Genomic DNA, 22,431 nt, shown 5'->3' on the forward strand with positions numbered 1-22,431 from the left:
TGTATATCTTACCTTTTTTTCCCCTATGATGTTTCCACAATTTATTAAGTAAACTATAATTTTCACAAGCAATTTTATTTTTGTGTTCATTAGTCTTGAAAATACGATTTGGTAATTTCTAGCCACTAACAAATAAGTTCTATGTCACAACCATGTCGTTGGGTAAGATCTTCTGTGGTAAATTGCCAATCTGCAAGTTAGTGCTTTGAGCTAAAGTATATGAAGCTAGTATCACTATTATTTGGTTCCACCTATGATCAGAAAATATATTAACATCAGTATTACAAATATTTTATATTAAGGAATATTAAACTTCTTTATTTAGACTAATTTCCTCTTCAGCTATAACAAAGAATTCGATTGTAATTTCACGCAAAGCTACGGGTATTATCTGTGATACCCGTCTCTAATTTAGCAATGATAGATAAGAATAAGACAGCTAATTACCACTACACGCCGCCAACTTTTACGCTTCTCTTTTACCAACAAATAGGGGGATTTATCATTGCTTTATATCACCTCCTTGGTTGAAAGGACGGGCGTGTTCAGTGACGCGGATTCGAGCCCACGACACGCAGGTTGCGAGTCGAGCGCTTTAACCACCGGTGCATGCAAGGCCTTTTGTTACTGGAAAACTTCTGGCTTGCTTAATCTGGTTGTCTGTAAATTTCTAAGTTATTCAACCGAAAAGTGACATCTATTGTAATACGGGTGAATAAATAAATTTGAGCGTCAAAAGTTAAGAACACTGGCCAGATGCTTAGAGCGATTAGCAATTACAACAGTAAATCCTTAAAAACGAAATAATCGCACGCAAATGTAATCGTCTTGTTCTGGTACTTCAGATAACGTCCATTTCTTTCAAAGTGCACTCAGGTTGGTTCAGTTATTTCAGATCTCACATTGGTGGAATAAACTTTACTCCTTATATCTTTTAGAACTGGTACTTTTCCTCTAACATATTACCCATTAGGCTTATATTAACTTTTAGGTCTTTCACTCCTATAGAATTAATTTTACACTTAAATTTCCTGGCCGAACTTTTACTTCCCATGACTTTACTTTCTTGTCTGCTCTGTCTGTCTGCTGTGTTTGCTTTTCTCACACTTCTAGAAATATATATCCTCAACATCAATAAATTTCATGTGGCGTCAATAACCTCAACATCAATTAATTATGAAAACAAATTCGAACAATGGTCTGCTTTTAACTCTCTTATAAATAATAAACAATAATGAAATATTAACTCACAAACTAACAAAGTAATACTACCTACGCCAAACAGTATTTTGTATCTGACAACAATTTTCCTTCGAGAGAAATATTTACAATACATACAAAGGTTGCTCTTAGTTCAGCTGTTGAGTTTACTTACTCCTTCGGTATGCTTCAACAGTTGCAGTCCCTTTGATGGCTTCAACACAGTAGCTGTAGTTCTCAAAGCACAACACCCATATCATGATCCTCGTACTGTTGAATTTGCACGTTTTAATGTATGCAAGTGTTTGATGGTCTATGAAAGATAAACTCTTTCCTGTATAGATAGTTCTGGAACTTCCAAATAGCAATCATGTTGGGCAGACACTATCATTCAATCACAGAGTAGTTTTCTCACTTTTTACGCATATATGTTACCAGAAACAGTTCATTCTCTTGTTCTTCTAAGAGTACTGCCCGAATTCAAATGTCTGAAATGTTAGCCTAGAAAATGAATGATTTATTTAAGAACTGGTGCACTGTTTAACATGTTCTTTAATTTTGGGAATGCTACATGGTGTGGCTGTTTCTCCTTCACCTCTTTAGGCAAGCATTTTCTGAGGAGATCAGTTAATGGTTCAGTAATTTCAACATAGTTTTGGAATAATTTTCTGTTGTATCCTGCTAATCCCAGAAAGGATCTGACTTGTTGCTTGGTTGTTGAAGCTGATGTATCTTATATATTAATTATGTTTTCATTTTCCAATGCTGTCTATCGGTCCCCTAGTTTACGTTCGACAAAATTTTGCACAGAATATCTGATGTAGCACTTGCATGGTCTGATGGCAAAGTCTGCTGCTCTTACTCACCAGAACAGCGATCCAAGTTTCTTCATGTGGTCTACCCATGTTTAAATGTGTATCAGAATGTCATCCGCATAGTGCTTGAAGTTGGTGGCGTTATACAGCATCCTTCACATCAAGCAGATTAATGTTGCTACTAAGTTAACTAAACCAAATAGTATTTGTTTAAATATGTATTAGGTATTTGGTGCCACAAATGCTTTCTTCTCTTTAGATCCAATCTCCATCGAGATTTGTCAATAACCTTTACTGAGGTCGATCTTTGAGTAGAACCTGGCATTATCTAATTTTGCCAGAATGGCCTCTGGATTAACCATAGGATCGAAGTCGAACATCGTGACGAGATTTAGCTTCCGAAAGTCTATGTAGAAGTGGTATTTAATCCCTGTTCTTCACGATTACAACTAGTAAACAGTAAGCTCGATTATTCCAATTTCTAACATTGCCTCAACTTCCTGTTTTATCAGGTCTCTCATTGCATAAGGCATCTGATGTGGCTTCACTTTGAGGGGATCCCTGGTTGTGTTGTATAAGGTCTTGTTTCCTGGTTTATCTGTGAAGACATCTGCATACTGGTACAATATGTCATGCAGCGCGTTTTTTCTACTTGCCAGTCAGTTCTTTGCTGATGATGACATCTTTATATATCTTATCTCCACCTAATGATACTAGGTCTAGCAGATCCTCATCTTCTAAGACAAAGTCACTGTTCTCTAGTTCTGCATCTATTACGGCCATACCTGCAACATCCATTTCTTTTTCAGTGGCCATAGCTCTTAGATTTTCTTCTCTCTCAAAATACTTCTTAAACATATTGGCAGGGTAAATATTGTTTTTTTTCATTCACATTGTAGTTTCTTCTCTTGAGTATTCCCTGTACTTCAAAAGGTTTTTTGAATGCAGGTTAGTTTGTTGTGGTCTATGGATAGTATAACGAAGACCTGTCCGACCTTGAAGCGTCGATCCTTGGACTTCTTATCATAAACATTTTTTCTGACTGCTTTGAGCTGCATACAAACTTTGTTGAGCAAGTTCACAGATCTTCTCCAGTCTGTTTCTGAAGTATAACACGTATTGGTATGTGGTCTTTACTTCTGATTTTTCTTTTCCCGTCCTTATATCTTTCACTTTTTACATCGAATCTTATACTATTCTTCCATACAGTAACTTTGAAGGATAAATATCTTGTAATTGCTTGCAAGACTTCTTGATAAGCAGATAATACTACTTTCGAGTACCTGTTCCAATCACATGGTCTTTCTTGGCATATCTTCTTTAACATGCTCTTTAAAGCTCTCTCGCAAAGTCAATTACATTTAAAATTGTATGGTGTGATAAAGAGCTGCCAAATACTGATACGTCTGTACACTTTATGCATTACTTCTGAATTAAACTGGGTCCCTCCGTTACTCCGAATTTCTCTCGGCAAACCTCTTTACAAAATATTTTCAGGAGAGCTTCTGCTCTCTCTTTCTTTATTTTTTTTATCAAAACTACTACTTACAGATAACGTGTTGCACAGGCATTAGAAGCCTAATCTCATCCACGGCTAATATGCTGAATGACACTTCCTTCTATGAAAGGCACCACCCCTAATGGCATATTGACTTCTTCCCTCTCGGTTCTGTCCTTTGTCAGATGTTAGATGATCTGTAGAATCTATTCATATCACTGATGACTCTCAGCTAATGGAAGTTATTGGTTATTCTGTCTGCTGTTTTCTTTGTTCCTAAGAGTCCTCCCATAACTTATTCATGAGCTAACTTTATGAGTTGAGTCCGGTATTCTGTTGGTACTATAATTTATACAACTTCACCAATATAACTACCTTGATATATTTGGTACAGCTCGCCTTTCCAGTCCTATTTTCTATAAGCATCTTTCCTTTTGTCTTGTGTTTGATTCTTTCCCACGCATTGTTCCAACGTTTCTGCATTAAAGAGTTTTTATTCTCTGCTTTCTTCAGTTCCTGCAAACTTATATTTGGGATATCTTTTTTAATAATTGTAGGAGTTTGATACCTTGTTTGCTTATCCTTCTTGAGGATTGTTGGTGACAGTCACCTTTGTTTAAGACTTTGGGCAAATTGTTATTTTTTCGGGAAAGCAACCATGTAATCTTTTTGTTAATCAAATTTGAGCAGTTTGGATCGGCTGACCCTGAATTCATTGTTATTTTTGGGTCCTTCTTTCTTCAGTTGGGTGAGTTTTGCCATCTCAATTTGTGTTCTCTTTCTCTCTATTTGCAGTCTTTCTCCTCTCTCTTTTTACATTTTTAATTTGTGCTCTTATTCTTTCTCTCTCCATTTTTAGTTGTTGCTGTCTCTCGTTTTCTTTTCTCTTAATTTCTATTCTGATTCTCTATATCTCCACCCACTTCTTTCTTTCATGTTTTTATTTCTCCTTTTCCTCATTTAGTCTTTCTTTCTCCATTTTCTTTTCTCTCTAGTTCTTGTTATTGTTTAACAAATTCTCATAGTTCATTGTCTTTTAACCAAAGATGAGATCTTATCTCTACCCGTTTATCAAAATCACCTGACATAGGTCTATAACGTAATTAATGGGTACATTTATTTCCACTATCGTTCACATTTTCTTCTATCGCTATTCATAGCCGTATAGTCCTAGCTGTGGCTCTTCAATTGTGAAAATAATCGGTTTATTTTTCTTAATATTATATATAGTATCAATGTGTAGTTAGTAGGTTGAATAATATGGGTGTTTAGCAAAGGATTCTCCTATAGTAGATGTCTGTGACATGTTAGTGATAAACTCAAAAATAAACAGCACGCACTCCATTATTTTTCAGAATATGTATTCGAATTAGTTAAGCATACGACAACAAATTTCTTACAGTATATGAATCTTAAGCATATCATAAATACTATGTCAAATGTTCACTAAGGCCTATTCAATTACTTTAGATTTGCAGTTGACCAACTGAACAACCTTTCTTTATTTCTATTGCACTAGTATTCCGTATATAACTCATTTACAATTATAGCGTGAGTTACTACAGTCGTATATTGCTCTTCCAGTGATCGTCTGGTCGTTTAGTCAAAGTGAACTCAGGCTGGTTTGATTACTTTTGAAATCTCTTTGATGGAATAAATCACACTTCTTATCTCTTTTATAACTGTTACTTTTTCTCTCAAATATCACTCCTTGTATCTTTATTAACTATTAAGCCTTTCACTCCTACGGCAGTTAAATTTATGTTTAACTTTCTTTGATCGAAATTCTACTTCCTATGACTTTACTTTCTCGTCTATCTGCTGTACCTGCTTGTCTTACACAATTTATACATTTATCATTAAAATGTTTAATCACCCTCTAAAAATCTTTATATTCTCAACATCAATGAATTTCACATTCGATAGCCTCAACATCAATTAATTATAAATAACTTCCAATAATCGTCTGCTTTTAACTCTCTTTTTTATAAAAAAAACTAATCATTCAAGAAATATCAATTTACAAACTAATTAGTTAATTCTACCGACACTAAAAAGTCTTTTATATCTGATAGTCGAATTTTAGAACAAAAAAAATTATCGTATATTCAATGATGTATCGTATAACATATTAATAATTTATAAACATCTAAGGTATAAAACATCTTTGTTTTGGGCTGAAAAAGTTAATGTTTACTCTTTAGTTTCAGTTTGTGGCGTAGTTTGAGAGAAATGTATATCTTTTTGTTTGTTTTTCAATGTCTGTTAATTATAAACGTACTTAACATTTAAATAATGGTCACTTGTAGTACGTAAGAAGCAAACACAATTAACTGGAGATTTGATTGATTGTTTATTGTCAGAAACAAAGCTATACAATGGGCTACCTGTACTCTGTCCATCATGAGTATCGAAATCCTGTTTGTAGTAGTGGGAGTCCACAGACATACCGTTGTGCCACTGGATGGAAAGAAATTTTAAAAACTAACTTTAGGAATTGTATATACACAACCAACGAGTTTATTTTACAAATGATAAAAATATTTTTTTTTTATGTTTAGTAGAAAACGGTTGAATATTACAAGCCTATTTTCTTAGGAGATAAAATGTTTTTATTTTTAGCTTATTGACTATTGTTGGGAATTTAAACCTCTATATCTAGGTTTGGTAAAGTTCAAGATTCAGTATTTTGAAATATTATACTGTGTGTAGAGTTACTAACTTGGATTTATTGAATTTTCAATTCTGAATTCTATCTTTCCAGAAGTAACAAAGATTACAAATGTGATTCTCATTAATGCATTATTTGTTTAGAGGTTTTCTGAAAAGCAGTGTTAATATATACCTGTATAATCAGTAAGTTATATTTGTCAAATTACTACTCATTGTAATTTTACGAGAGAAGGGTGCAAATAGAAAACCTAGCGACACCACGTATATCCGTCAGAATAGTTCACATTGTTTACAAAATATGTCGGAAAGTGAACAGTAAACTTCAAAATATAGCTTCCTGTGTCATATATGATGACTACGTGTATGAACAGGAAAAAAGTGTGTTCAACTGTCATAAAGATGATATAACAGTAAACGACAAGACCCATTAGAGATGAATGGGCGATAACATTGACACAATTGTTTAATTTACAGGCAGAATTTATCATAACGAAAAAGAGCACTTTATTGTTAACAAAGAAACCAAAAAGAGATAAATTTATATTTTCATGAAGAAATAGAAAAGAAAAAGAAAAAAAGTACAAAATGGCAAAAGTGATGCAGCTTTACCAATTACCGTCATATCCTCGTTCAGTGTTTGTTTGTTCGTTTGTTTCGAGGGCTATCTGTACTAGCCGTCCCTAATTTAGCAGTGTAAGACTAGAGGGAAGGAAGCTAGTCATCACTACCCACCACCAACTCTTGGGCTACTCTTTCACCAACGAATAGTGGGATTGACCGTCACAAACAGACTTGTTTCACATAAAATTACTTGTTACAGCAAGTCTTCATATTTAGCTTCTGGTAGCCTAAAGTATTTTTTTTCAAAGACATAAAACATTTTGGGCTTGCTGTATGTGTAGAGGAATTTTCAGTCTTTTACCTGTAAGTAGAGGTGCAGAAAAAAATATAATTGGTAATTATGCAAAACTTTCTACCAGAATGGCTCATATTCTGCAGTGGTAATTATAGTTCATAATAAAGTCTTAATTATAAGTGACAAACTGCAAAATGTTTATTTGACCACTCTGTAAAAGTTCATTAGACTAGTACCCTCACTGCTACTGATGTTTCTGGCCTTTAACCCAAGAACAACTGACGAAGTTGGGTCTGCTTAGCGACACTAAAACATAATTGTTAACTTAAGCTTCATTTTGTCAGTTACTACTGTGTTTAAATAACTAAGCCACATATTGAACTATTTAAATTTTAAATTCTGAATAATCATAAGCTGCAGAAACACATACAATCTTAATAAGTGTTACATGAGGCAAAAATTAAGTTAGATGTCCATAAAACAGTAGCACAACCTGTGTGAATATATGATTGTTAAGAGTGTACCTGCTATAGTTCTAGCTATCTCAACCCATCATAGAATTTAAGTATGACCTTACTAAAGATTGGGGGGTTTTGAAGAGAACAGATCAAAGATGATCAGTTCTTTAAAGTGTAAAGATAATTAAGAGAATTTAGCATACAGCTTGAGGAAAGTCACAGATAGGTTTAGTTTTAAAGTTCTTTGGTGTGGAAAATGCTTGGACTTACGTTGAAGTATGTAAAATTAGGGTAAAGTCATTTATATCTTATAGTGACTATGTTAACCCTTAAACAGTGGCCATTATAAATTGATGGTGCTACCTACAACATTCCTGCTGTTTAAAAATCGCCAGAAAAAAATAGGCCTTTTCTTTTTACTTTAGGCAATCGAGAAATAATACTTTTAGTCCAGGAACAAGAAAAAGTAAAAATTTTATTACATAGTGTAATAGGTTGTAACACAACTGCAAGTATATTTTATATCCGAAAATGAGTTTCATTAAAATTCTTTAGAAACAATAATTTTTGTCTCTCTCGGACGAAAACAAGTGTTTTGGCTAGAGAATAAGCAACAACAAATCAAGTGGTGAGATAGGTATGTACAAAGAAAACCATGGTCTGAATTTGATTCGCTACTATATGTTTTATGATAAAGTTGCCTCCAGAAATCACATGTAGAGACAAAACTACTTTCTCCAATACTCGTAACTATAAAATACTATACTTTGCGGATTTGCTTTTAAGTCATTCAGTTGGAAGGAACATTTCAAAGTATGAATTCACTTGACTGGCTCTGGTTTGTGTGCATGATTAAATGGTTTCTAAAAAGACAGGTATGATGCTTGCTTCTAATGATTTATTGAAATGAATTAGATATAATTGTAATTCTAAGAACTTATGAGTGAAAGTACAGTATAATGTTTTATAATATCTAAACTTCACTATATGTGTCATAGTCCTAAAGTAGTGGTCCAGACGCCATATATACCACGAACTTTTATGACAAACGACTGTTAAGTGGGATTAAGTTGAGTCTGTTTTATTTCAGTAATTTACAAACTAACTTTATAGGGTAAGCACTGGCTACTTGAGTCTGACATGTGAGCTGGGTCTCCTGTGCACCTCCACTTGTGAAGAATCCTGAAATATTAGCTCTCAAAATGTGGTCCAACCTGAATGTACTGACACTGAAGATGGCTAAATGCATACACAAATTATGTTATAAAACTGTTCTTAGAGCAACAACGACAACAAAATCAGATTGGTTCCAATGACTTGAAAATGCAGTATTGCGGTTTTAGAATACATGTTCACTGCTACTCACCCGAATTATGACTCGTATATGCAGCTTACGATTATTATCCAAAAAACATATAATGTGTCTCTTCATACTACATCAAATAAAGTTCCTCATACTACTGAAGGTACCTTAGTGTCTGATTTCCACGAATTTTAAAAAAAGCAACGATTTCGCCCAAAATAAAAACTATCAAGGACACAATTTACAGTGAATCAGGAGTAAGTTTTTCCGAATTTTCGAAATTGAGTAATGTATATTGTATTAAATCTACTTTTTTTGGTAAAAGAAGAAAAGAACTTCCTCCAAAACAAATAATGCCATTTTCAAGGGTTCTTATGTTGTAAAAATACGTATATAAACTGATAAACTGCAAACTTATCTTCTCTGATGTAATTTATCTAAGGTTACACTTACAGTTCTGTAGATTTAACAAAAAAAGATCCCCCCGCTAATAAATCGATAAGTCTACGAATTTACACTGCTAAAATCAGGGGGGTTCGATTCCCCTCGGTGGGCTCAGTAGATAGCTCGATGTGCCTTTATTATACGAAAACATACACACATTAACAAACAAAAATCCAGTTTTCTTGATTATTTAACAAAATCACTTTGTCGGCTTAAAATGAAAATGTTTACGTTATTGGATTTTACTGCATTTATAAGTATTAAAACGTATAAGGCCCGGCTTGGCCAAGTGTGTTAAGGCGTGCGACTCGTAATTGCCCACCGCAAGTGAAGCGGTATGTCTACGGATTTACAACGCTAAAAGCAGGGGTTCGCTTCCCCTCGGTGGGCTCAGCAGGTAGCCTGATGTGGCTTTGCTGTAAGAAAACACACACGCGACTCGTAATCTGAGGGTCACGGGTTCGCATCTCCGTTGCGCCAAACATGCTCGCCCATTCAGCCGTGGGGACGTTATAATGTTACGGTCAATCTCACTATTCGTTAGTAAAAGAGTAGCCCAAGAGCTGGCGGTGGGTGGTGATGACTAGCTGCCTTCCCTCTAGTCTTACACTGCTAAATTAGGGACGGCTAGCACAGATAGCCCTCGAGTAGCTTTGTGCGAAATTCAAAACAAACAAACAAACAAACAATAAAACGTATAGGCCCGGCATGGTTAAGTGGTTAAGGCGCTGGACTGGTAATCTGATGATCGCGGATTTGAATCCCCGTTGCACCAAGCATGACCGCTCTTTCAGCCGTGGAGGCGTTATAATGTGACGGTCAATCCCAGAAACGCGGATTCTAGCGTCCTAAATCCGCAGACATACCGCTGTGCCACTGGAGGGGATTATATGAATGAAATATGTGTGGTTTTCTTACAACAAAGCCACAAGGGCTATCTGCTCAGCCCACCGAGGGGAATCAAACCCTGATTTTAGCGTTGTAAATCCGGAGACATACCGTTGTACTATCGGGGGGCAAATGAAATATGAAACGACGAATTACATTTGTCTTGAATAGCAGTATTAAGCTGCTTACAACCATATGTGAGTAAAAGAGTAGTAAATATTTATCATAAACTCAGGGCCTGGCATGGCCTAGCGCGTTAAGGCGTGTGCTTCGTAATGTGAGGGTCGCGGGTTCGCGCCCGAGTCGCGCCAAACATGCTTGCCCTCCCAGCCGTGGGGGCGTTATAAAGTGACTGTCAATCCCACTATTCGTTGGTAAAAGAGTAGCCCAAGAGTTGGCGGTGGGTGGTGATGACTAGCTGCCTTCCCTCTAGTCTTACACTGCTAAATTAGGGACGGCTAGCACAGATAACCCTCGAGTAGCTTTGTGCGAAATTTCAAAACAAACAACTCATACAAAACGAATTCCTGCTTTATTTTATGTCGTTGGAATCAACCCAATTTTTTTTAAAAAAAAGTTTAATGACAGTTTTATGACATCTTTTAAGTACATATTTACTAAGTTTAAATATTAATACATTTAGAATCTATTGAATTTCTAACAGCTAACACCATATCGTTTTTCACATATATGCCACGAATAGCTAAGTTTAGTATGTGCTTACCGACATCGGTTATTTTCGGTCTGTTTCAACAAGTACGTATGTTAGTACCAGTTTTCGTATGGTTCATTTATTACGTTTCCATCCTCTCCCGGATAACGTCAGTGAGTTAGTTCTCCATTTGATTATTTGGAATATCTTTAAAGAAGCAATGTGAGAAACGACACTTGACATTTATGTACCAGAACGGAAAGTGCTGTGATCCAAAGTTACTAACTGTATACATATTATTGTAATAATAAAAAAATTGAGCCTTGATGTTAATGATGCTAAGAAATATATATATATTTAAAAATTCAAATGGTTATTTGCATCCTGAAAAAAGAAAATTATTACGTAATGATTAAACGTTTTCTAAAGAACATAAGCAGTATTTTATCAGATGTAAGACAAGCTGCCGTTGGTTGTAAATGAACCATCGTAAGTCAGTTTCTTGCTATTAACTGTATTTGCTTTCAAGTACCATTAATTTAAACATGTTTATAAATAACAATAATTGTAAAACAAACAGAAAACTTGTACTGAAAATAGGCAACAAGTGAATGTCTTGTTTTTTCTAATTCTTCGTCAAATATCTAGCTATTTTTCATAGAATTAACATGTTCTTTGTTTCATTAGCTAGGCTTCTTCAAGTTTTTGATGTGTAATAAGTGGACTCGATTCATCGGGTTGAATTTCATTGCATTATTTTATGGAATAAGTCAAAACTTTTCTATACTAATTTTTCTACTGAAAATTATCTGTAAAATGTTCTCTTAAAATGACAAAAAATTCAGTTACAAGTTTTTAAAAGAGATACAGTACTGATCTGTTAGAAACTATTTCATACTTAATTACAGTGGAACCCCTCTAAGCGGTCACCCCTCAGATTCGGTCATCCATTGAAAGCGATCATTCAATCACAGTCCCTTTTTTGTTTACATAATCCCTAATTATGTATAGTGGAATCCCTCTAAAGCAGCCACCTTCGGGACTGAGACAGACTGGCCTGATTAGAGAGGTTCCACTCTATCTAATTAAATACATAAAGCTCATTATAAAGCTTTGCAAGTTAGTAATTTTTCTTAGTGTGTCAAATATCGCATTGTTAAAAACAATATATTCATAATTATGACAAACACATTCACAGAGAACATTTGATATTTAAAGATATGAAACTAAAACGTTGTTATACCTTTAATAATATCTAACTACAATTTACGGGAATATTGTAATAAAACTCAAATAGAAAGAGTAAATAACTATTTATAACACTATGTAACAAAAATGTTTAATTTTTCTTGTTCCTGGACTGAAAGGGTTGTTTCACAATTGCTTATGCCTAAAGTGAATGGAAAAGACCTATTTTTCTCTTCAAACTTTGCTTTTGTGACCTGGAAGCGTATAACGAAAACATGATGGGAGACTACATTTGGGGGCTGATACTTGAGAGTGATTTACATTACAATCGCAAATCTGGAAAACTACTCACTTCTAAGCATTTTTGTTTATTTTGTATAATTTTAGTATAAATACATGTACATCTTGATTCATATGTAAAATGAAAATGTAAAACGAGCAAATTTGCACATTTTCATTTACATAGAAAATAGGTTAATTTCTAAATTTCGTTATCTAGGTCACAAAAGCAAAGTTTGAAGAGAATACTGGCCATTTTCTGTACGTTTACAACATAAGCAATTAGGAAATAACACATACTATCCAGGAACAAAATTTGTGTTACATAGTGTGATGTATTGAAAGATGACACTTAAACAACATTGTTTATTTACAACACAAGAGGACTATAACGGATTTACCGTTATACGTTTCTTTAATACTTACACTGTTTCAGTATAGTTTTATTTTTTGCACGTGACTTATATTCTAGACTGTGTATTGTACAAGTCTCGCCTGTTTTCGAAATTTGTAGAAGATTCTTGTGAGTAAAACTCAATAATATTTGTTTTACAAAAACACACGCTCACATACAAAATAAATCTGGTAAAATATTTATTGAATATGTTTAAAGCATCTGTTCTACACCCTTTTGCAAATTAATTGAAACAAATGATCATTTTACAATATTTTCAGCATGGCGGCCGGTGTAGGCTCGCTGAACCCGCTGATTTTCTTTAATAGTCATTTTTTCACACAGACGGCGTCATTAGCTGTGTTTTACAGTACGGTCGATCTATTTTTGGGATATACGACGAAATTTTGAGGAATATTACGTCATTCGGAATTGCGTTAGAAGGGCAAGGAGACCAGTCAAAAAAACAATTTCTTACCAACTCAATGAAAAAAAAACCGGTATCATTGGGGTCTGAAATACAAGAACTGGACGCAAGAACAATAAAGGAAGGTGTTATTTAGTGACTAGACTCATTTCTTCGTACAGAGTCAAAGAAGTCTGCATGTTCGCAGATTTCCAGGTGAGAAACTTCGAGACTCTCACATCAATCAGTTCGTAAAATATCCCTTGAAGCAGATGTTTTGGGGCTTTTTCAGCTATTATGGCGTCGGAGGCTTACATATCGTAAAAGGTATGATGTGAGGACCACAGTACATTGAAGTTTTGCAGAGAAGAGTCGTTCCAGAATTGAAAAAGAGATTTCCAGATGGATCTGGCATTTTTCAGCAAGATCTGGCTTCATACTTTAAATTATTCGCTGAAACTTCGCACATACAGGTTACTTCAGAACGTAACGGGTATACATACATCTGTCACAAGAAATTAGCAATATTTTTATAATTAAGAAATTCACTGATCTTCCCAGTTTTAAACTGCACCCAAACTTATCATACACTGTTGTTTTTCATACTTTAGTAAACAAAGGTTGACGTTACAATTGAAATTGAACAAGTTGTTCATTTTTACTACCCCAAACTGATGTCATATTAGTTTTTAAACGCACATCCATTACATAGGAATTTTTTTCCGTACTAAAGAATTTCTCACAGTTTGACTTTGTTCTTGAGTTTTAGGTGTTTACACGCCATACACTAGCTAAAGTCAATGAACATATGGTAATTTCTATGAAAACATAAAAAAGCTACGTATTTCTGTATTTCTTCTACAAGCTAACATGGTGAAGAAACAGGACATGAGCTTAACGTATCAAATTGTAATATCCTTTTCAAAGCCAACACTGATCTGGAATTATCAATTAAAGATACGTTCAACATAAGAAAAAAAACTTTCACCGACACAGAACAATATAAATATAAACCGCGATGACGAGAAAGTCCACTTGTATAAAAAATTATATATGTAAAAATGGCTGGTATGGATAGAGAAAGCACTATGGAAAGAGCGAACAACGTTTCGACCTTCTTCGGTCATTGTCAGGTTCACAAAGAAAGAAAGAGGTAACTGACCGATAGCTGACCACATGTTTGAAGGCGGTTGTGTAATCGAATGTAGGAATGTAGAGCAGTTAATACCAAATTTATTTAAAAAACACGCACAAAACTAAGGTCTATACTATGTAAAAACTACACTGACAAACAGAACACCATCATTATTTATAAAATACAATGTCATAACTACCACGACTTCTATATTGGTTGTTATAGTTACGTATTTTAGTAAGAATGGCCAAATACCTTTATTTTGCTTAAGATACTGACGATGGAATATGTTAAGTTTCGAAACGTTTATCTGCGTCCCCTTATGTCATAGATAAACAATGTTATTTGTCTTAAGTATTGTTATCATTTTTTTATTGTGAAATTTCGTTTTCCTCCGAATATATCACTTGAAAATTTAATTTAAATAATTTTGAAGTCTATAATTGTTATTTAAACAGTTAGCAGATGGCACTACGAACAATCCATTCAAACTAACTATCCGACGGGCGTTGAAATAATGCACTTTATTTTCATGTCTAGTAATGAATCCCTAATATTTTTTGGAATTATCTAATCTCTGAACAGATGCCTACAAAAATTTATTTATGAAACGTATATATTCTTCGGAAATTTAACATGAATTTATGCGATGTTTCTACCTTCAAAGTAACTGAGTAAAAGCGAGAATTTGTTTGTTTTGAATTTTGCGCAAAACTACACCACGGCTATCTGTGCTAGCCGTCCCTAATTTTGCAGTGTAAGACTAGAAGGAAAGGACCAACTGAACAACCTTTCTTTATTTCTATTGCACTAGTATTCCGTATATAACTCATTTACAATTATAGCGTGAGTTACTACAGTCGTATATTGCTCTTCCAGTGATCGTCTGGTCGTTTAGTCAAAGTGAACTCAGGCTGGTTTGATTACTTTTGAAATCTCTTTGATGGAATAAATCACACTTCTTATCTCTTTTATAACTGTTACTTTTTCTCTCAAATATCACTCCTTGTATCTTTATTAACTATTAAGCCTTTCACTCCTACGGCAGTTAAATTTATGTTTAACTTTCTTTGATCGAAATTCTACTTCCTATGACTTTACTTTCTCGTCTATCTGCTGTACCTGCTTGTCTTACACAATTTATACATTTATCATTAAAATGTTTAATCACCCTCTAAAAATCTTTATATTCTCAACATCAATGAATTTCACATTCGATAGCCTCAACATCAATTAATTATAAATAACTTCCAATAATCGTCTGCTTTTAACTCTCTTTTTTATAAAAAAAACTAATCATTCAAGAAATATCAATTTACAAACTAATTAGTTAATTCTACCGACACTAAAAAGTCTTTTATATCTGATAGTCGAATTTTAGAACAAAAAAAATTATCGTATATTCAATGATGTATCGTATAACATATTAATAATTTATAAACATCTAAGGTATAAAACATCTTTGTTTTGGGCTGAAAAAGTTAATGTTTACTCTTTAGTTTTAGTTTGTGGCGTAGTTTGAGAGAAATGTATATCTTTTTGTTTGTTTTTCAATGTCTGTTAATTATAAACGTACTTAACATTTAAATAATGGTCACTTGTAGTACGTAAGAAGCAAACACAATTAACTGGAGATTTGATTGATTGTTTATTGTCAGAAACAAAGCTATACAATGGGCTACCTGTCCATCATGAGTATCGAAATCCTGTTTGTAGTAGTGGGAGTCCACAGACATACCGTTGTGCCACTGGATGGAAAGAAATTTTAAAAACTAACTTTAGGAATTGTATATACACAACCAACGAGTTTATTTTACAAATGATAAAAAATATTTTTTTTATGTTTAGTAGAAAACGGTTGAATATTACAAGCCTATTTTCTTAGGAGAGAAAATGTTTTTATTTTTAGCTTATTGACTATTGTTGGGAATTTAAACCTCTATATCTAGGTTTGGTAAAGTTCAAGATTCAGTATTTTGAAATATTATACTGTGTGTAGAGTTACTAACTTGGATTTATTGAATTTTCAATTCTGAATTCTATCTTTCTAGAAGTAACAAAGATTACAAATGTGATTCTCATTAATGCATTATTTGTTTAGAGGTTTTCTGAAAAGCAGTGTTAATATATACCTGTATAATCAGTAAGTTATATTTGTCAAATTACTACTCATTGTAATTTTACGAGAGAAGGGTGCAAATAGAAAACCTAGCGACACCACGTATATCCGTCAGAACAGTTCACATTGTTTACAAAATATGTCGGAAAGTGAACAGTAAACTTCAAAATATAGCTTCCTGTGTCATATATGATGATTACGTGTATGAACAGGAAAAAAGTGTGTTCAACTGTCATAAAGATGATATAACAGTAAACGACAAGACCCATTAGAGATGAATGGGCGATAACATTGACACAATTGTTTAATTTACAGGCAGAATTTATCATAACGAAAAAGAGCACTTTATTGTTAACAAAGAAACCAAAAAGAGATAAATTTATATTTTCATGAAGAAATAGAAAAGAAAAAGAAAAAAAGTACAAAATGGCAAAAGTGATGCAGCTTTACCAATTACCGTCATATCCTCGTTCAGTGTTTGTTTGTTCGTTTGTTTCGAGGGCTATCTGTACTAGCCGTCCCTAATTTAGCAGTGTAAGACTAGAGGGAAGGCAGCTAGTCATCACTACCCACCACCAACTCTTGGGCTACTCTTTCACCAACGAATAGTGGGATTGACCGTCACAAACAGACTTGTTTCACATAGAATTACTTGTTACAGCAAGTCTTCATATTTAGCTTCTGGTAGCCTAAAGTATTTTTTTTCAAAGACATAAAACATTTTGGGCCTGCTATATGTGTAGAGGAATTTTCAGTCTTTTACCTGTAAGTAGAGGTGCAGAAAAAAATATAATTGGTAATTATGCAAAACTTTCTACCAGAATGGCTCAAATTATGCAGTGGTAATTATAGTTCATAATAAAGTCTTAATTATAAGTGACAAACTGCAAAATGTTTATTTGACCACTCTGTAAAAGTTCATTAGACTAGTACCCTCACTGCTATTGATGTTTCTGGCCTTTAACCCAAGAACAACTGACGAAGTTGGGTCTGCTTAGCGACACTAAAACATAATTGTTAACTTAAGCTTCATTTTGTCAGTTACTACTGTGTTTAAATAACTAAGCCACATATTGAACTACTTAAATTTTAAACTCTGAATAATCATAAGCTGCAGAAACACATACAATCTTAATAAGTGTTACATGAGGCAAAAATTAAGTTAGATGTCCATAAAACAGTAGCACAACCTGTGTGAATATATGATTGTTAAGAGTGTACCTGCTATAGTTCTAGCTATCTCAACCCATCATAGAATTTAAGTATGACCTTACTAAAGATTGGGGGGTTTTGAAGAGAACAGATCAAAGATGATCAGTTCTTTAAAGTGTAAAGATAATTAAGAGAATTTAGCATACAGCTTGAGGAAAGTCACAGATAGGTTTAGTTTTAAAGTTCTTTGGTGTGGAAAATGCATGGACTTACGTTGAAGTATGTAAAATTAGGGTAAAGTCATTTATATCTTATAGTGACTATGTTAACCCTTAAACAGTGGCCATTATAAATTGATGGTGCTACCTACAACATTCCTGCTGTTTAAAAATCGCCAGAAAAAAATAGGCCTTTTCTTTTTACTTTAGGCATAAGCAATCGAGAAATAATACTTTTAGTCCAGGAACAAGAAAAAGTAAAAATTTTATTACATAGTGTAATAGGTTGTAACACAACTGCAAGTATATTTTATATCCGAAAATGAGTTTCATTAAAATTCTTTAGAAACAATAATTTTTTGTCTCTCTCGGACGAAAACAAGTGTTTTTGGCTAGAGAATAAGCAACAACAAATCAAGTGGTGAGATAGGTATGTACAAAGAAAACCATGGTCTGAATTTGATTCGCTACTATATGTTTTATGATAAAGTTGCCTCCAGAAATCACATGTAGAGACAAAACTACTTTCTCCAATACTCGTAACTATAAAATACTATACTTTGCGGATTTGCTTTTAAGTCATTCAGTTGGAAGGAACATTTCAAAGTATGAATTCACTTGACTGGCTCTGGTTTGTGTGCATGATTAAATGGTTTCTAAAAAGACAGGTATGATGCTTGCTTCTAATGATTTATTGAAATGAATTAGATATAATTGTAATTCTAAGAACTTATGAGTGAAAGTACAGTATAATGTTTTATAATATCTAAACTTCACTATATGTGTCATAGTCCTAAAGTAGTGGTCCAGACGCCATATATACCACGAACTTTATGACAAACGACTGTTAAGTGGGATTAAGTTGAGTCTGTTTTATTTCAGTAATTTACAAACTAACTTTATAGGGTAAGCACTGGCTACTTGAGTCTGACATGTGAGCTGGGTCTCCTGTGCACCTCCACTTGTGAAGAATCCTGAAATATTAGCTCTCAAAATGTGGTCCAACCTGAATGTACTGACACTGAAGATGGCTAAATGCATACACAAATTATGTTATAAAACTGTTCTTAGAGCAACAACGACAACAAAATCAGATTGGTTCCAATGACTTGAAAATGCAGTATTGCGGTTTTAGAATACATGTTCACTGCTACTCACCCGAATTATGACTCGTATATGCAGCTTACGATTATTATCCAAAAACATATAATGTGTCTCTTCATACTACATCAAATAAAGTTCCTCATACTACTGAAGGTACCTTAGTGTCTGATTTCCACGAATTTAAAAAAAAAGCAACGATTTCGCCCAAAATAAAAACTATCAAGGACACAATTTACAGTGAATCAGGAGTAAGTTTTTCCGAATTTTCGAAATTGAGTAATGTATATTGTATTAAATCTACTTTTTTTGGTAAAAGAAGAAAAGAACTTCCTCCAAAACAAATAATGCCATTTTCAAGGGTTCTTATGTTGTAAAAATACGTATATAAACTGATAAACTGCAAACTTATCTTCTCTGATGTAATTTATCTAAGGTTACACTTACAGTTCTGTAGATTTAACAAAAAAAGATCCCCCCGCTAATACATCGATAAGTCTACGAATTTACACTGCTAAAATCAGGGGGTTCGATTCCCCTCGGTGGGCTCAGTAGATAGCTCGATGTGCCTTTATTATACGAAAACATACACACATTAACAAACAAAAATCCAGTTTTCTTGATTATTTAACAAAATCACTTTGTCGGCTTAAAATGAAAATGTTTACGTTATTGGATTTTACTGCATTTATAAGTATTAAAACGTATAAGGCCCGGCTTGGCCAAGTGTGTTAAGGCGTGCGACTCGTAATTGCCCACCGCAAGTGAAGCGGTATGTCTACGGATTTACAACGCTAAAAGCAGGGGTTCGCTTCCCCTCGGTGGGCTCAGCAGGTAGCCTGATGTGGCTTTGCTGTAAGAAAACACACACGCGACTCGTAATCTGAGGGTCACGGGTTCGCATCTCCGTTGCGCCAAACATGCTCGCCCATTCAGCCGTGGGGACGTTATAATGTTACGGTCAATCTCACTATTCGTTAGTAAAAGAGTAGCCCAAGAGCTGGCGGTGGGTGGTGATGACTAGCTGCCTTCCCTCTAGTCTTACACTGCTAAATTAGGGACGGCTAGCACAGATAGCCCTCGAGTAGCTTTGTGCGAAATTCAAAACAAACAAACAAACAAACAATAAAACGTATAGGCCCGGCATGGTTAAGTGGTTAAGGCGCTGGACTGGTAATCTGATGATCGCGGATTTGAATCCCCGTTGCACCAAGCATGACCGCTCTTTCAGCCGTGGAGGCGTTATAATGTGACGGTCAATCCCAGAAACGCGGATTCTAGCGTCCTAAATCCGCAGACATACCGCTGTGCCACTGGAGGGGATTATATGAATGAAATATGTGTGGTTTTCTTACAACAAAGCCACAAAGGGCTATCTGCTCAGCCCACCGAGGGGAATCAAACCCCTGATTTTAGCGTTGTAAATCCGGAGACATACCGTTGTACTATCGGGGGGCAAATGAAATATGAAACGACGAATTACATTTGTCTTGAATAGCAGTATTAAGCTGCTTACAACCATATGTGAGTAAAAGAGTAGTAAATATTTATCATAAACTCAGGGCCTGGCATGGCCTAGCGCGTTAAGGCGTGTGCTTCGTAATGTGAGGGTCGCGGGTTCGCGCCCGAGTCGCGCCAAACATGCTTGCCCTCCCAGCCGTGGGGGCGTTATAAAGTGACTGTCAATCCCACTATTCGTTGGTAAAAGAGTAGCCCAAGAGTTGGCGGTGGGTGGTGATGACTAGCTGCCTTCCCTCTAGTCTTACACTGCTAAATTAGGGACGGCTAGCACAGATAACCCTCGAGTAGCTTTGTGCGAAATTTCAAAACAAACAACTCATACAAAACGAATTCCTGCTTTATTTTATGTCGTTGGAATCAACCCAATTTTTTTTTAAAAAAAAGTTTAATGACAGTTTTATGACATCTTTTAAGTACATATTTACTAAGTTTAAATATTAATACATTTAGAATCTATTGAATTTCTAACAGCTAACACCATATCGTTTTTCACATATATGCCACGAATAGCTAAGTTTAGTATGTGCTTACCGACATCGGTTATTTTCGGTCTGTTTCAACAAGTACGTATGTTAGTACCAGTTTTTCGTATGGTTCATTTATTACGTTTCCATCCTCTCCCGGATAACGTCAGTGAGTTAGTTCTCCATTTGATTATTTGGAATATCTTTAAAGAAGCAATGTGAGAAACGACACTTGACATTTATGTACCAGAACGGAAAGTGCTGTGATCCAAAGTTACTAACTGTATACATATTATTGTAATAATAAAAAAATTGAGCCTTGATGTTAATGATGCTAAGAAATATATATATATTTAAAAATTCAAATGGTTATTTGCATCCTGAAAAAAAGAAAATTATTACGTAATGATTAAACGTTTTCTAAAGAACATAAGCAGTATTTTATCAGATGTAAGACAAGCTGCCGTTGGTTGTAAATGAACCATCGTAAGTCAGTTTCTTGCTATTAACTGTATTTGCTTTCAAGTACCATTAATTTAAACATGTTTATAAATAACAATAATTGTAAAACAAACAGAAAACTTGTACTGAAAATAGGCAACAAGTGAATTTCTTGTTTTTTCTAATTCTTCGTCAAATATCTAGCTATTTTTCATAGAATTAACATGTTCTTTGTTTCATTAGCTAGGCTTCTTCAAGTTTTTGATGTGTAATAAGTGGACTCGATTCATCGGGTTGAATTTCATTGCATTATTTTATGGAATAAGTCAAAACTTTTCTATACTAATTTTTCTACTGAAAATTATCTGTAAAATGTTCTCTTAAAATGACAAAAAATTCAGTTACAAGTTTTTAAAAGAGATACAGTACTGATCTGTTAGAAACTATTTCATACTTAATTACAGTGGAACCCCTCTAAGCGGTCACCCCTCAGATTCGGTCATCCATTGAAAGCGATCATTCAATCACAGTCCCTTTTTTGTTTACATAATCCCTAATTATGTATAGTGGAATCCCTCTAAAGCAGCCACCTTCGGGACTGAGACAGACTGGCCTGATTAGAGAGGTTCCACTCTATCTAATTAAATACATAAAGCTCATTATAAAGCTTTGCAAGTTAGTAATTTTTCTTAGTGTGTCAAATATCGCATTGTTAAAAAACAATATATTCATAATTATGACAAACACATTCACAGAGAACATTTGATATTTAAAGATATGAAACTAAAACGTTGTTATACCTTTAATAATATCTAACTACAATTTACGGGAATATTGTAATAAAACTCAAATAGAAAGAGTAAATAACTATTTATAACACTATGTAACAAAAAATGTTTAATTTTTCTTGTTCCTGGACTGAAAGGGTTGTTTCACAATTGCTTATGCCTAAAGTGAATGGAAAAGACCTATTTTTCTCTTCAAACTTTGCTTTTGTGACCTGGAAGCGTATAACGAAAACATGATGGGAGACTACATTTGGGGGCTGATACTTGAGAGTGATTTACATTACAATCGCAAATCTGGAAAACTACTCACTTCTAAGCATTTTTGTTTATTTTTGTATAATTTTAGTATAAATACATGTACATCTTGATTCATATGTAAAATGAAAAATGTAAAAACGAGCAAATTTGCACATTTTCATTTACATAGAAAATAGGTTA

The sequence above is a fragment of the Tachypleus tridentatus genome, chromosome 13 (genome assembly GCF_004210375.1).
Source record: "Tachypleus tridentatus isolate NWPU-2018 chromosome 13, ASM421037v1, whole genome shotgun sequence".
In the NCBI taxonomy this organism is placed as follows: Eukaryota; Metazoa; Arthropoda; class Merostomata; order Xiphosura; family Limulidae; genus Tachypleus; species Tachypleus tridentatus.